Source organism: Hyperolius riggenbachi, chromosome 2 (genome assembly GCF_040937935.1).
Source record: "Hyperolius riggenbachi isolate aHypRig1 chromosome 2, aHypRig1.pri, whole genome shotgun sequence".
Lineage (NCBI taxonomy): Eukaryota > Metazoa > Chordata > Amphibia > Anura > Hyperoliidae > Hyperolius > Hyperolius riggenbachi.
In genome coordinates this window covers 82,648,717-82,662,856 of record NC_090647.1, presented here as the reverse complement: position 1 = coordinate 82,662,856, position 14,140 = coordinate 82,648,717, and the positions used below count along the sequence as shown (strand labels likewise).

Here is a 14,140-nt window from a genome sequence, read left to right as displayed (position 1 = left end):
TTGCAGTAAAGGCAGCCATACGATCCCTCTCTGATCAGATTCGATCAGAGAGGGATCTATTTGTTGGTCGATCTGATGGCAAATAGACCAGTGTATGGCTACCTTTAAAGGACTACTGAAGTGAGAGTGATATAGAGACTGCCTGCCATATTTATTTACTTTTAAGCATTACCAGTTGCCTGGCTATCCTGCTTATTTTCTGCCTCTCATATTTTTAGCCTTAGACCCTGAACAAGCATGTTTAAAGAGTAACTGTTGGGTATAAAATTAAAAATCAATTCTTTATTTTTATCTAGTAAACAAGTAATAAGGATGCTAACCAGGCAATCCAAAAGTTAAAATCACTATTACTTTTCTTGTTGATAAATGATCATTCCCAGTGTACCTGACTCTTATTTGGTACGCAAAAAGGAAGTTGTAGGGCATGCTGGGTTGTCCTATTTTGCTTCTCTTCTGTACCCTCAGACTTAGCTAATGCAGCCTTATTGGTTGAAGCCTCTTTCCCTCCTGTTTTTCCCTCCCACACCTCTGTTCCTCTCTGATTGGCCAGTATTTCTCATGCTGAGACAATGCACTTTCTATAGTGGAGGGCAAGCAATGCATACACAATCAGGCAGAGAGGAGTAAGGGAGGAAATTACATCAGGATTGCCTTCAAAATAGCTACACTTAAAATGGAAAATGCGAAGAAGGATTTTCTCTTTTTTTTTTACTGTAGAAAAATCACTAAAACCAAACGTGGACAGTGCAATACATATGTTATGTAAGTAGAGAAAATATTTATCTACTTATATATGTGCTTTTTTTTCTGAGATAGTATAGCTGGCAGCTCCTCTTTAAGACCGATTTTACACTAGAAAGTTGCGTTTGCGGTACGATGCCCCGCCACATCGCACCACATCGTACAAAATGACTAACATATGACCCTGCGGTAGAGTGCGCAGACAGGGTCATATGCATAATGGCGCGCGCTCGCCCCTTGCCGCATGACATACTCCCTGCTGGACACAAAGTACCTCACTGTGATTCCCGGGTTACCATACTCCATTCCTGTCGTTCCCGGCTGGACCGCCACCGCCACCTTTTTTAAAATTCCTGAATCGCCAATTGACTTGCATTACTTCTGCCGCTGCTACGTTGCCACAGAAGTTGGCCAGGAACCCGCTGTTTTGATTGCCGCTCAGTGGCCTATCAGATACTTCTGGCGCAACGTGACGCAGTAAGTGCGCTAGGCCCCATTGCCTTGCATTGCCGTTTTGTTATCCTGCGGCAAAACAGGGTAACGCAACACAGATTTCCAGCTGTAGAAGGATGAGCGTGGCCGCACTACACAGGCGCACAGCCGCACGGGCTCGGCGGAAAAAGACGAGTCTGTTTGGCTCCCGTGCTAATGCGCAGGCGTGAACGGTCTGCTCCTGTGCAGTGCAGCCAAGCTCTGTCTATAAGCCATTCTTGATGTGGATGCAGGGGGGCTCAGCACTAGAGAGGTGAGGAGGAGGGCGACAGGGGAAACCTATGAAGCATCCGGAGGCTTCCCTCTCCCGAGGTAAATACCCAAATTGGGTATTTTTTCCCCCCCTCAGTTACTTTTTAAATTGTAACTATCGGGCAGAAAATCAAAAATCAATTCTTTATTTTTATCTGGTAAACAAGTAATAGGGATGCTAACCAGGCAATCCAAACGTTAAAAATCACTCTTAGTTTTCTTATCCACAAAACAACATTGCCCAGTTTCCGTGGCTCTTATTTGGTACATCTTCCGCACAAAGGAAGTTGCAGGGCATGCTGGTTTTTTTTTCTACTTTACTTTCCCCTCAGACTTAACTAATGCAGCCTGATTGGCTGAAGCCTCTTTCCCCCCCTGTTTTCCCCTCCCACACCTCTGTTCCTCTCTGACTGGCCAATATTTATCATGCTGAAACAATGCACTTTCTATTGTAGAGCTGGATAGGAGTGCCTGAAGACTGGGAGGAGGGCCGGCAATGCATACACAATCAGGCAGAGGAGAGTAAGGCCCCATTCACACTTGCGTTTTTGGGAAAAACGGACTGGAACCGGTCCATACCGGACCGGACCCGTACGGTTCCTATCCGGATCCGGTCCATTTGCATACGTTTTCAATCAGGTATGAATACGGCTGCGATCCGGATCCGGTTTTTTAAAGAGATATACACACTATATAAATTCCTGCGGTCTGGGAGGTCAGCAGAAGCTGCACCTGTAGAATCAGGTCCTCCGCTGTGTAGGGCCTCACCTTCACGTCCGACATTCTGCCAAACAGCTCCAGCACAAAGTCACTGCTGCTCCACTCCAGAAATGCTGGGCCCACATGTCCCCATCCAAAATGGCCGCTAGAAAACGCATAGGAAGTGGGGTAGAACGTCCGGTTTTTATAGCCAGTCTGTTCTGTGCTTTCCGTTTCCGGTCCGGGTGCGTCGGCCGGATGATCCGGACCTTAAAAATAGCGCATGTTGGAAAAGTGTCCGGATCTGGTCCAGCTCCGGTCCGTACGGAACGGACGCGTGTGTACGGCCGCATAGACTTTGCATTGCTATGCCGAACGTCCGTTCCGTTTGTACAGTATACGGTCCGGATCCGGCCCGGCGAATCCGGACAGCGAACGCTAATGTGAACCGGGCCTCAGGATTGTCTTCAAAATAGACACAGCTAAGATGGAGAATCCTAAGAAGGATTTTCTATTTTTTTACTATAGAAAAATCACTAAAATCAAAACGTGGACAGTGCAATACATATGTTATGTAAGTAGAGCAAGTATTTATTTACTTACAACATATATGTGTTTTGGGTTTTTTTTTTCTGAGATAGTATTGCTGACAGCTTCTCTTTAAAACAGAACAGCTTAAAGGGAACCTAAACAGAGAGGGATATGCATGTTTCCTTTTAAACAATACCATTTGCTTGTCAGTCCTGCTGATCTCCCTGGCTGCAGTAGTGTTTGAATCACACACCTAAAAAAAACATGCAGCTAATCCAGTCTGAGGCCCAGTGCACACCAAAACTGCTAGCAGATCTGCAAAACGCTAGAGGTTTTTGGAGCAGATTTCAGAGCGATTCTAGGAATGTTTAGAGAGGTTTCTAAACATGCCTAGCGTTTTTGGGAGCGTTTTTGTGTAGCAGAGTACAAATATTCTGACAGTAAAAGCTGTTACTGAACAGCTTCTGTAACAAAAACGCCTGGAAAACCGCTCTGATGTAGCGTTTTCCAGAGCGGTGTGAGCTTTTCCTATACTTTACATTGAGGCAGAAACGTTTCTGCAAACCGCAAAAGTACTGCAGGACCCATGTTTGCGGTTTGCTAAAAACCACAAACCGCCGGTGTGCACCATCCCATTGAAATACATTAGCCAAGCGTTTTCAAAGGCGGAAGCGGATTGCGGATCGCTTCAAAAACCGATTGGTGTGCACAAGGCCTTACTTCAGTCAGAGCACCTGATCTGCATCCTTGTTGAGGGGCTGTGGCTAAAAGTATTAGGGTAGGTGCACACATAGCAGAAACGCTAGTGTTGAGGAAAATGCTGCGTTTTTTGCCGCTAATGGAAGTCTATGGTCCGCAGGAAAAAAACGCATATAAAAATGCATATGCGAATTCTAACCTGTGTTTTTAAAAACGCTGGTTTTGTTAAATAATATTCATAAATGCAGCAAAACCGCACATAATGAAAGTCAATGGGAACGTAATGGTATGCGCTTTTCATGCGTTTTCCACGCGTTTTATATGCGTTTTTTTCCAAACAATATTTTTTTTGCTGTATCTCTGCTTCATGTTGTCTTCCTACTGATTTGCAAGTATTGGAACTGCACCAATATGGCTAAAACCCCATACAAGGTATTAGGCCCGGTTCACACTTGCGGTTGTTTGCCAAACGGACCGGATGACCTGACCGGATCCGGACCGGATCCGGATCGGAACCGTACGGTTCTGATCCGGATCTGATCCGGATCCGGTCAGGTTGCATCAGGTGTTCATCAGGATGCGATCCGGATCCGTTTGGCAAAAGTAACGTAAAAAACAAAAAAAAAGTTGGGGTCTGGGAGGTCAGCAGAAGGGGGACCTGTGGAATCAGGCCCTCTGCTGTTTAGCACTCACCTCCACCTGCGACATGCTGCCAACATCTCCGGATCCGGATCCAGCTGTGCTGCTCCACTCCAAAATGCTTGCCCACGTGTCCCCATCCAATATCGCCGCAACAATCCGCATAGGAAGTGGGGTAGAACATCCGGATTTCTCAGCCAGTGTGTTGTGTGCTCTCCGGTTCCCATTGGTTTGTATTGGCCGGATGGTGCAGTCCGGCTCCGCCCCGGATACGGCTGCCGGAGGAGCCGGATCAAAAAATAGCGCATGTTGGAACGGAGGCCGGAGTCCGGATCCGGCCCGGATCCGGTCCGGCTCCGGTCCGGCAGAACGGACGCATGTGAACGGACGCATAGGCTTTCATTGCTATGCCGTGCGACCGTTCCGTCCGTTCTGCAAGCGGTGCGGCTCCGGCACGGCGATTCCGGACGGCCACCGCTAATGTGAACCGGGCCTTAGATGTGCTGGACCTTCCTCCTGAGTATCGCCAGGATCAGGCACGTGCAGAGGGGGGTGCTCTGGGTGCCCAGGCACCCCCTCTTTTTAAAAACCTTCAAAAAAGGCCCCTCTCGCGGGGCAAAATAAGCTCTGCCCCTGATCTCGATAAGCCCCGCCCACCCACGGGAAGCTCCGCCCCGCCTGGGACACTTTGAAGTGAAGAGGCCCAGACAGGAATCCTAGTGTGGCATACTGACCTCTCCCTCCACCTAGGACCCATACTGACTTCTACCTCCCCCAGCACCCATAGTGACCTCTCCCTCCACCTAGTACCCACAGTGACTACTCCCTCCCCTAGCACCCACAGTGACCTCTCCATCCACCTAGCACCCACAGTGACTTCTCCCTCCACCTAGGACCCATACTGACCTCTCCCTCCCTAGTACCCACAGTGATATCTCCCATCACCTAGCACCCACAGTGACCTCTCCCTCCACCTAGCACCCACAGTGACCTCTCCCTTACTCAGCACCCACAGTGACCTTTCCCTCCATCTAGCACCCACAGTTACCTCTCCCTCCACCTAGCACCCACAGTAACCTCTCCCTCCCCCAGCACCCACAGTGACCTCTCCCTCCCCAGCTCTAGCAGTGATCCTGCCTACCCCAGCACCCACACTGACCTATCCCTCCTCCAGCACCCACAGTGATCTTTCCCTCCCCCAGTGGCTACCCTCCTTTCCCCTGCAGCACCCACAGGGACCTCCCATCCCAAAAGCAGCACCTACAGTGATCTCTCCCATTGCAAGCGCCCACAGGGGCCTCTCCCAACACCCAGCATCCACTCCCTCCTCCATTAACTACACTGACTATCCAGGCACCCACAGTCACCTCCCCTTCCTCCAGCACCCATACTGATCTCTTCCTTCCACAGCACCCGCAGTGAATTACCCTTCCCCCAGCACCCACACTGACCTCTACCTCCCTTAGCAGCAAGCAACTATGCCATTCACAGCAGCACCCATAGTGACCTCCCCCTCTACCTCCCCCAAGACCCACAGTGACCTCCCCCAAAGGACCCACAGTGACCCCCCTTTCCTCCAGCACTCATACTGACCTCTACCTTCCTCAGCACCCTCAGTTACTCCCCCCAGCACCCACAGTGACCTACCCTTCCCCCAGTACCCACACTGAGCTCTACCTCCCCCAGCAACCACACTAACCTCTACCTCCCCTAGCAGCAACTATGCTATTCATAGCAGTACCCACAGTGATCTCCCACCCCCTGCACCCACAACAATTCCACCAATGTTCAGCACCCACATTACACTCAACCAGTAACCCCCACTATAGCAAGCACCCAGTACTTGCACCCTGCACCAAATACTCACATCTGGCCTCAATATGACACTTTGTACTTGCATCAAACAGCCACATGACACCCAGTACCTGCACCCCTTCACCCTATAGCTGGCACCCAGTATTCACACCCACATGACACAGTACTTGCACCCAGCCCCAACATGGCACTCACTAGTACTACTCACACCTGCACACCGCCTTCACATGGCACCCACTATCTGCACTCACATAACTAGTACTAGCACCCAAAGTACCTGCACTCAGAACCCACATAACACACAATGCCCACCCATAGCTAGCACCCAGTGCAGGCATGGCACCAAGTATTCGCACCTATGATACCCAGTACCTGCACCCAACACCCACATGCTTCATCTGCAGTAGTTCCAGTTGCACTAAGCCTCCACTTAGTGCCCAGTACAAACACCAAGCACTCACATATGACATCCAGTACTTGCACCCAGAACTCACAAGGGACTGAGTACCTGCAATCAACACCTACATGATAGTTGATACACACCCATACAGCCAGAATCCACATGACACCCTGTGTCAGCACCCAGTACCCACATGGCACCCGGCATCTGCCTTTAGCACCCACATGACAACAAATACCCCACTATCCAGCATCCATCACCCATATGTCACCATGTACTCACTCCCAGTACCCACTTGGCACTCAGTATTGGCACCTAAGACCCACATACCCCCATAATCAACACCCACATGGCACAGTACTCACACGTCACCAAGTTCCAAAGCCATTATATGCACCCAGTACCCATCTATGGCCAGCACCCAAATAGCACCCAGTACCCATCCTTGGTCCGAACCCATATGAGACTCAGTACTCTCCCATGGCACACATCCAGACCACACATGGCACTCCCTACTAACATGTCCAACACTCACATGTCTGCCTGTACCAATTAACACTCACATGGCACCCACTATTGTTTATCACCATCTGCTACTCATTCAGCACCCAATACTGCATAGCACCCACTGCAAATAAACACCCAATACAAACTGGACCTTGGTGCCCACAGCAGCTTGACACAGACTGTACTTTGGCATCTCGACACCCACTGCAACTTAGCACAAAGTGAACCTTTGCATCTTACCACCCACTGTATCCGGGCACCCGCTGCACCTTGGCACTTACTGCAGTTTTGCATCTACTAATGCTTAGCAACCACTGCGTATTGGTAACCCCTTCTTCTTTGCCTGAAAAGAGGCTTGGGTGCTGATCAAGAGGGACAGAGGTCCCAGTAATGAAAGGTGAGTCTGTGCCTCCACTGTGGGCTCCACTGTGCCCACTCTAACCTACTAACAGTGGGCACCTACCACTGGTGATTTGAGGGTGGTGGCGCCAAAAGAGTTGGTTGAAAGGAGACACAAAGTCTGCCTGATACTGCTATAAAGGTGTGTGTGTGTGTGTGTGTGTGTGTGTGTGTGTGTGTGTGTGTGTGTGTGTGTGTGTGTGTGTGTGTGTGTGTGTGTGTGTGTGTGTGTGTGTGTGTGTGTGTGTGTGTGTGTGTGTGTGTGTGTGTGTGTGTGTGTGTGTGTGTGTGTGTGTGTGTGTTGAAACTGCCTTCTGCTTTTTAGAGAGGGGATATTACATACACAATTTAGCATGATTTATCAATTTCAAATTTGAGCACCACCCCTGTGAGGATCCTCTGCACGGCCCTGCCCCTTCCTGCAGCACCCACACTGACCTCTACTTTTCCCAGCACCCACCCCTTCCCCTCATAGCTGGCACCCAGTACTCACACTCACATGACGCCAAGTATCTGCACCCTGGCCTAAAATTGCACCCAGTACTCACACCTGCACACAGCTTTCACATGGCCCCCACTATCTGCACCAAGCACCCACTTAACCCGTACCCGCACCTAAAGTACCTGCATTCAAAACCCATGTGATAACCAAAGCCCACCCATAGCCAGTACCCAGTACAGGCATGGTGCCAAGTATTCGCACCCATGTCACATTCAGTACCTGTACTCAGCACCCGCATGACTTCCAGTACATGCACCCAGATCTTGCATGGCACTAAGTACTTGCAATCAACACCCGCATCACACTCGATACCCAACTGTAGCCAGAACCCACATGACACTCTGTACTCACACTCAGAACCCACATCGCACCCAGTATCTGCATTCAGCACCCACATGACAACCAATACCCCCATAGCCAGAAACGAGGAGGGGGGCATGCAGGGGAAGACGTTGCCAGGCCGCTTTTTTAAATTTGAGCACCCCCCACTTAAGGACCCTCTGCACGGCCCTGCTGGTGGATCTGATCTGCAGATGATCTGCAGATGAATGTCTGTTAAACAAGGTGTGTATGAGGATCTGCAGATAGACTATGAATGCATTTTGCAGGAACGGATCTTTTGCAGGAACAGATCTTTTGCAGATACTGATCTTTTGAATGTGTACAGCATCTTTCTGTGCAGCATCTTGCAAAGATTTTTATCTGATGGCGAGTTCAGCTCAATAGAGTAGACTGTGTAGAGTATGCTCTCATACTACATGGAAGGGGGTAAAACTGATCTGTGATCTTGCCTTTTCCAAAGACTTATCTCAAGTGTGTATGTAGCCTTACGCCGCAGAGTGGCTCTCCCAGGCCCGCCGAACGCCGATTGGTGTCAAGTCCTGGAGGACGGAGATTTGCAGGGAATGCACGCGCGCATGCGCACGGGTTCCCTGCTCTTAAACAGAGCGGGGATCCGTGATCAACCAGCCAGCCACGAATGGAGCGTGTAGTGATTGGATCTACATTATCTTACTCATGGATCTACGTTATCTTACTCAAATTATATTGTGGTTGGATCTCGGGGGGGCATATATGGCGGACGGGAGAATTTTTTTTTTTTTTAAATGTATATCGCAGCAGCAATCAGATACCACCAACTGCAAGCTCTGTTGGTGGGAAGAGAAGGAGGCAATATTAATTTGGCTGCTAAGTTGTATGGCCGAGTAATAAACTGTTAAAGCTGCAGAGTGCTGAATTGTAAAAAAATAAAATCACCTGGTCACTAGGGGGATGTAAACCTGTGGTCCTCAAGTGGTTAATTTTCACCAGCAGAGGCAAAAGAGCACTCATATGGGGTACTGTGGGAGAACCCCTTATGCAAATTTCAATCTAACCACTTTAACCCCCACATTTGCAGATATCTCTGCTCCTTTTTCCATCCTTTCACAACCAGGGACGGAGATATCCGCCCCCCCCTCCCGCAGCTACCGCCGCTGTCCGCACTCCAGCTCGCTCGTGCACACACTCCCGCACACCGCCGCCCGCACACCTGCAGATCAACGAACGGGAAAAAAAAACGGTCCCGTTTGTTGATCTTAGTCCCCCCGCAATGATCAGCTGCTTCTATGAGAAGCATCGCAATCATTGTGAGAAAAAAAAAAAGTTTCCCAGCCTCATTGACCTTCCTGTAAGCGTCCTTGCTCACAGGACCATTCACAAAAAATTACTGTGGCCATCTCGTGGCCAAATAGTAAAACTACACCCAAAAGCATTTTTCATATATAACTACAGTGATGTGAAAAACTATTTGCCCCCTTCCTGATTTCTTATTCTTTTGCAAAGAATAACATAATTGAACACAAAATGCAGTTTTAAATGATGGTTTTTATTAGTGAGAAAAAAAACTCCAAATCTACATGGCCCTGTGTGAAAAAGTGATTGCCCCCCTTGTTTAAAAATAACTTAACTGTGGTTTATCACACCTGAGTTCACTTTCTGTAGTCACCCCTAGGCCTGATTACTGCCACACCTGTTTCAATCAAGAAATCACTTAAATAGGGGCTTATCTGACACAGAGAAGTAGACCAAAAGCACCTCAAAAGCTAGACATCATGCCAAGATCCAAAGAAATTCAGGAACAAATGAGAACAAAAGTAATTGAGATCTATCAGTCTGGTAAAGGTTATAAAGCCATTCCTAAAGCTTTGGTACTCCAGCGAACCACAGTGAGAGCCATTATCCACGAATGGCAAAAACATGGAACAGTGATGAACCTTCCCAGGAGTGGCCGGCCGACCAAAATTACCCCAAGAGCGCAGAGAAAACTCATCCGAAAGGCCACAAAAGACCCCAGGACAACATCTACCGACGAGACAAAAGTTGAACTTTTTGGAAGGTGCTAGTCCCGTTACATGTGGCGTAGAAGTAACACAGCATTTCAGCAAAAGAACATCATACCAACAGAAAAATATGGTGGTGGTAGTGTGAATCCTATTGAGCTGTTGTGGCATGACCTTAAAAAGGCGGTTCATGCTAGAAAACCCTCAAATGAAACTGAATTCCAACAATTCTGCAAAGATGAGTGGGCCAAAATTTCTCCAGAGCGCTGTAAAAGACTTGTTGCAAGTTATCGCAAACGCTTGATTGCAGTTATTGCTGCTAAGGGTGGCCCAACCACTTATTAGGTTCAAGGGCAATTTCTTTTTCACACAGGGCCATGTAGGTTTGGAATTTTTTTTCTCACTAAATAAGAAAAACCATCATTTAAAACTGCATTTTGTGTTCAATTATGTTATCTTTGACTAATAGTTAACGGTTTTTGATGAGCAGAAACATTTAAGTGTGACAAACATGCAAAAGAATAAGAAATCAGGAAGGGGGCAAATAGTTTTTCACATCACTGTATATAGTTTTACAATATAAATTAACGCATTACCTCCCACACTCCACATTTTTTTTGGGGGGGGGGTGGGGGGGGGGGTACTAAAAAAAAAAATTTGAATAAAAAACACACATATAGTTACCTTAGGGGCTGCACTCTTTAAATATTTATGTCAAGAGGGTATAACACTGTTATTTTATAAATGATGGGCTTGTAATTAGGGATGGCCTCAAAACTGAAAAAAATGCACCTTTATTTCCAAATAAAATATTGGCGCCAAACATTGTGATAGGGACACAATTTAAACGGTGTAATAAAGGGGACAAATGGGCAAGTACATTTCATGGATTTTAATTACAGTAGCATGCATTATTTAAAAACTATAATGGCCGAAAACTGAAAAATAGTGATTTTTTTCCCCACATTTTTTCCTATTTTCCCATTAAAACACATTTAGAATAAAATAATTCTTGGCATAATGTCCCACCTAAAGAAAGCCTAATTGGTGGCGAAAAAAACAAGATATAGTTCATTTAATTGCGATAAATAATGACAAAGTTATAGACGAATGAATGGAAGGAGCGATGAAAGGTGAAAATTGCTCTGGTGCTACAGGGGTGAAACCCCTCAGTTGTGAAGTGGTTAAAGTGTGAGGACCTGCTGGGGCTCAGTAAAGGGCCATTCACCTTGTAGTGTAAAATAGTCTGTGCTATGCTGTGTCAAAAAACGACAGTGACCTAAAAACACTGGTGTCCTTGGCTCAGAGAGTTTTTTTTTTTTTTTTTTTTTGCCACCTGCCCATGTCCTGGGTGGTACTTGAACCGCTAACCTTGTGATTAGCAGGCAGGCACATTTACTCCCTAGACCAGATCCTCCACCTGACATCATCAGCAGCTAAACTGCCTTATGGCAGTTGAAAGCGACAGTTTCAATTTTCCAACTGCTGTCACTTTCATAGCTTTGAATTTCTACTCAGTGAGATAATTAAAAAAATGCTGCCATTCATGAAAGTATTAATGTCAGAGTCCAAATACTTTGTATAGTTAATCACAATGTCACAGGGGAAGGGGAGGGGTGTGTGTAAAATGTTGAAACTGTGTGTTAGACCAACAAGACCCAATCAAATTTCACCTATTGTTTTCAATGGAGACATTCAAACTGCTCCCATTTTTACATTACTGATGATAAGAACCCCAAAGTTAACACAGTTGGTTATTGGGTGACTTTGTTATAGGGTACGTTTCCACTTGTGCGTTGCGTTTTTGACGCGAAAATCGCGTCAACGAATCTGCATGTGGGTGCGGATTCGTTTGCGTTTCCATGCGGATTTTCACGCGGAATCGCTCGCGGTTTGCGCTATGTGATTTTAACTATGTCAATGCCGGTAAGCATTGACATGGGTTTTTATGCGACTACGCAGGCGAAAACGCATGGAAAACCGCAAGACAAAAAACGATTGCGGTTTTCCTATTAAATTACATTACCGGCGATTCGCGTGCGGGTGTGCTGCATGCGAATTCTGACGGGTCTGCCGTACAGATTTTTTCTGCACAGCAAACCGCCCAGAATTCCTGACAAGTGCAAACAGGCCCATCCACTTGTATTGGTTATGCAAATTTGCATGCAGACAACGCATGCGAATTCACGTTAGTGGAAACATGCCCTCAGGGTTAGCAAGTGGGTGGAGCCACCAATCAAATTTCACTCATTGCTTTTCAGTTGAGAAAGGAAAACTGCAGCCATTTTTAAACTTTGAACTCCTGGCTTCCCAAACTTTAAAGTGTTGGTCACTGGGTGACTGGGGCTAATAGATTGGGGGGAAAAAGGTGGGCCAATAAAACAGCCAATCAGATTTTAGTCATTGACTTCAATGAGAAAACATACGGTATACTGCTGCCGATATCACGTTTGAAATGCCAAGCTTTCTAAACTTTGCACAATTACTCACTGGATGACTGTGGTCAAAATTTAGCTATACACAGTAGGTTTTCATTAACTCCTGTGTGACTGCCTAATGGTGTGTACACACTTGAAAGATAAATGAAAGCTATCAGACCAATTTTACCCCCTTCCATGTAGTATGAGAGCCATACACTAAACAGTCTATTCTATTGAGCTGAACTCCCGATCAGATAAAAATCTTTGCAAGGTGCTGCACACAAAGATGCTGTACACATTCAAAAGATCAGTATCTGCAAAAGATCCGTCCCTGCAAAATGCATTCATAGTCTATGATATCTGCAGATCCTCATACACACCTTGTTTAACAGACTTCATCTGCAGATCTGAAAATCCATCCTGGTGGACAGGCACGTCCAGAGGGGGGTGCTCTGGGTGCCCAGGCACCCCCTCTTTTTAAAAAACTTCAAAAAAGGCCCCTCTCGCGGGGCAAAATAAGCTCCGCCCCTGATCGCAGGAAGCCCCGCCCACCCGCGGGAAGCTCCGCCCCCGCCTGGGACACTTTGAAGTGAAGAGGCCCAGACAGGAATCCTAGTGTGGCATACTGACCTCTCCCTCCACCTAGGACCCATACTGACTTCTACCTCCCCCAGCACCCATAGTGACCTCTCCCTCCACCTAGTACCCACAGTGACTACTCCCTCCCCTAGCACCCACAGTGACCTCTCCATCCACCTAGCACCCACAGTGACTTCTCCCTCCACCTAGGACCCATACTGACCTCTCCCTCCCCAGTACCCACAGTGATATCTCCCATCACCTAGCACCCACAGTGACCTCTCCCTCCACCTAGCACCCACAGTGACCTCTCCCTTACTCAGCACCCACAGTGACCTTTCCCTCCATCTAGCACCCACAGTGACCTCTCCCTCCACCTAGCACCCACAGTAGCCTCTCCCTCCCCCAGCACCTACAGTGACCTCTCCCTCCCCAGCTCTAGCAGTGATCCTGCCTACCCCAGCACCCACACTGACCTATCCCTCCTCCAGCACCCACAGTGATCTTTCCCTCCCCCAGTGGCTACCCTCCTTTCCCCTGCAGCACCCACAGGGACCTCCCATCCCAAAAGCAGCACCTACAGTGATCTCTCCCATTGCAAGCGCCCACAGGGGCCTCTCCCAACACCCAGCATCCACTCCCTCCTCCATTAACTACATTGACTATCCAGGCACCCACAGTCACCTCCCCTTCCTCCAGCACCCATACTGATCTCTTCCTTCCACAGCACCCGCAGTGAATTACCCTTCCCCCAGCACCCACACTGACCTCTACCTCCCTTAGCAGCAAGCAACTATGCCATTCACAGCAGCACCCATAGTGACCTCCCCCTCTACCTCCCCCAAGACCCACAGTGACCTCCCCCAAAGGACCCACAGTGACCTCCCTTTTCTCCAGCACTCATACTGACCTCTACCTTCCTCAGCACCCACAGTTACTCCCCCCAGCACCCACAGTGACCTACCCTTCCCCCAGTACCCACACTGAGCTCTACCTCCCCCAGCAACCACACTAACCTCTACCTCCCCTAGCAGCAACTATGCCATTCATAGCAGTACCCACAGTGATCTCTCACCCCCTGCACCCACAACAATTCCACCAATGTTCAGCACCCACATTACACTCAACCAGTAACCCCCACTAT

At 48.0% G+C, this 14,140-nt stretch overlaps 1 protein-coding gene across 5 annotated transcripts in view; it reads left to right on the top strand.

The window, feature by feature from the left end:
* Window positions 1-14,140, top strand: part of ATP8A2 (ATPase phospholipid transporting 8A2) — a 970,290-nt gene that overhangs the window by 158,193 nt on the left and 797,957 nt on the right. The window lies entirely within an intron of this gene.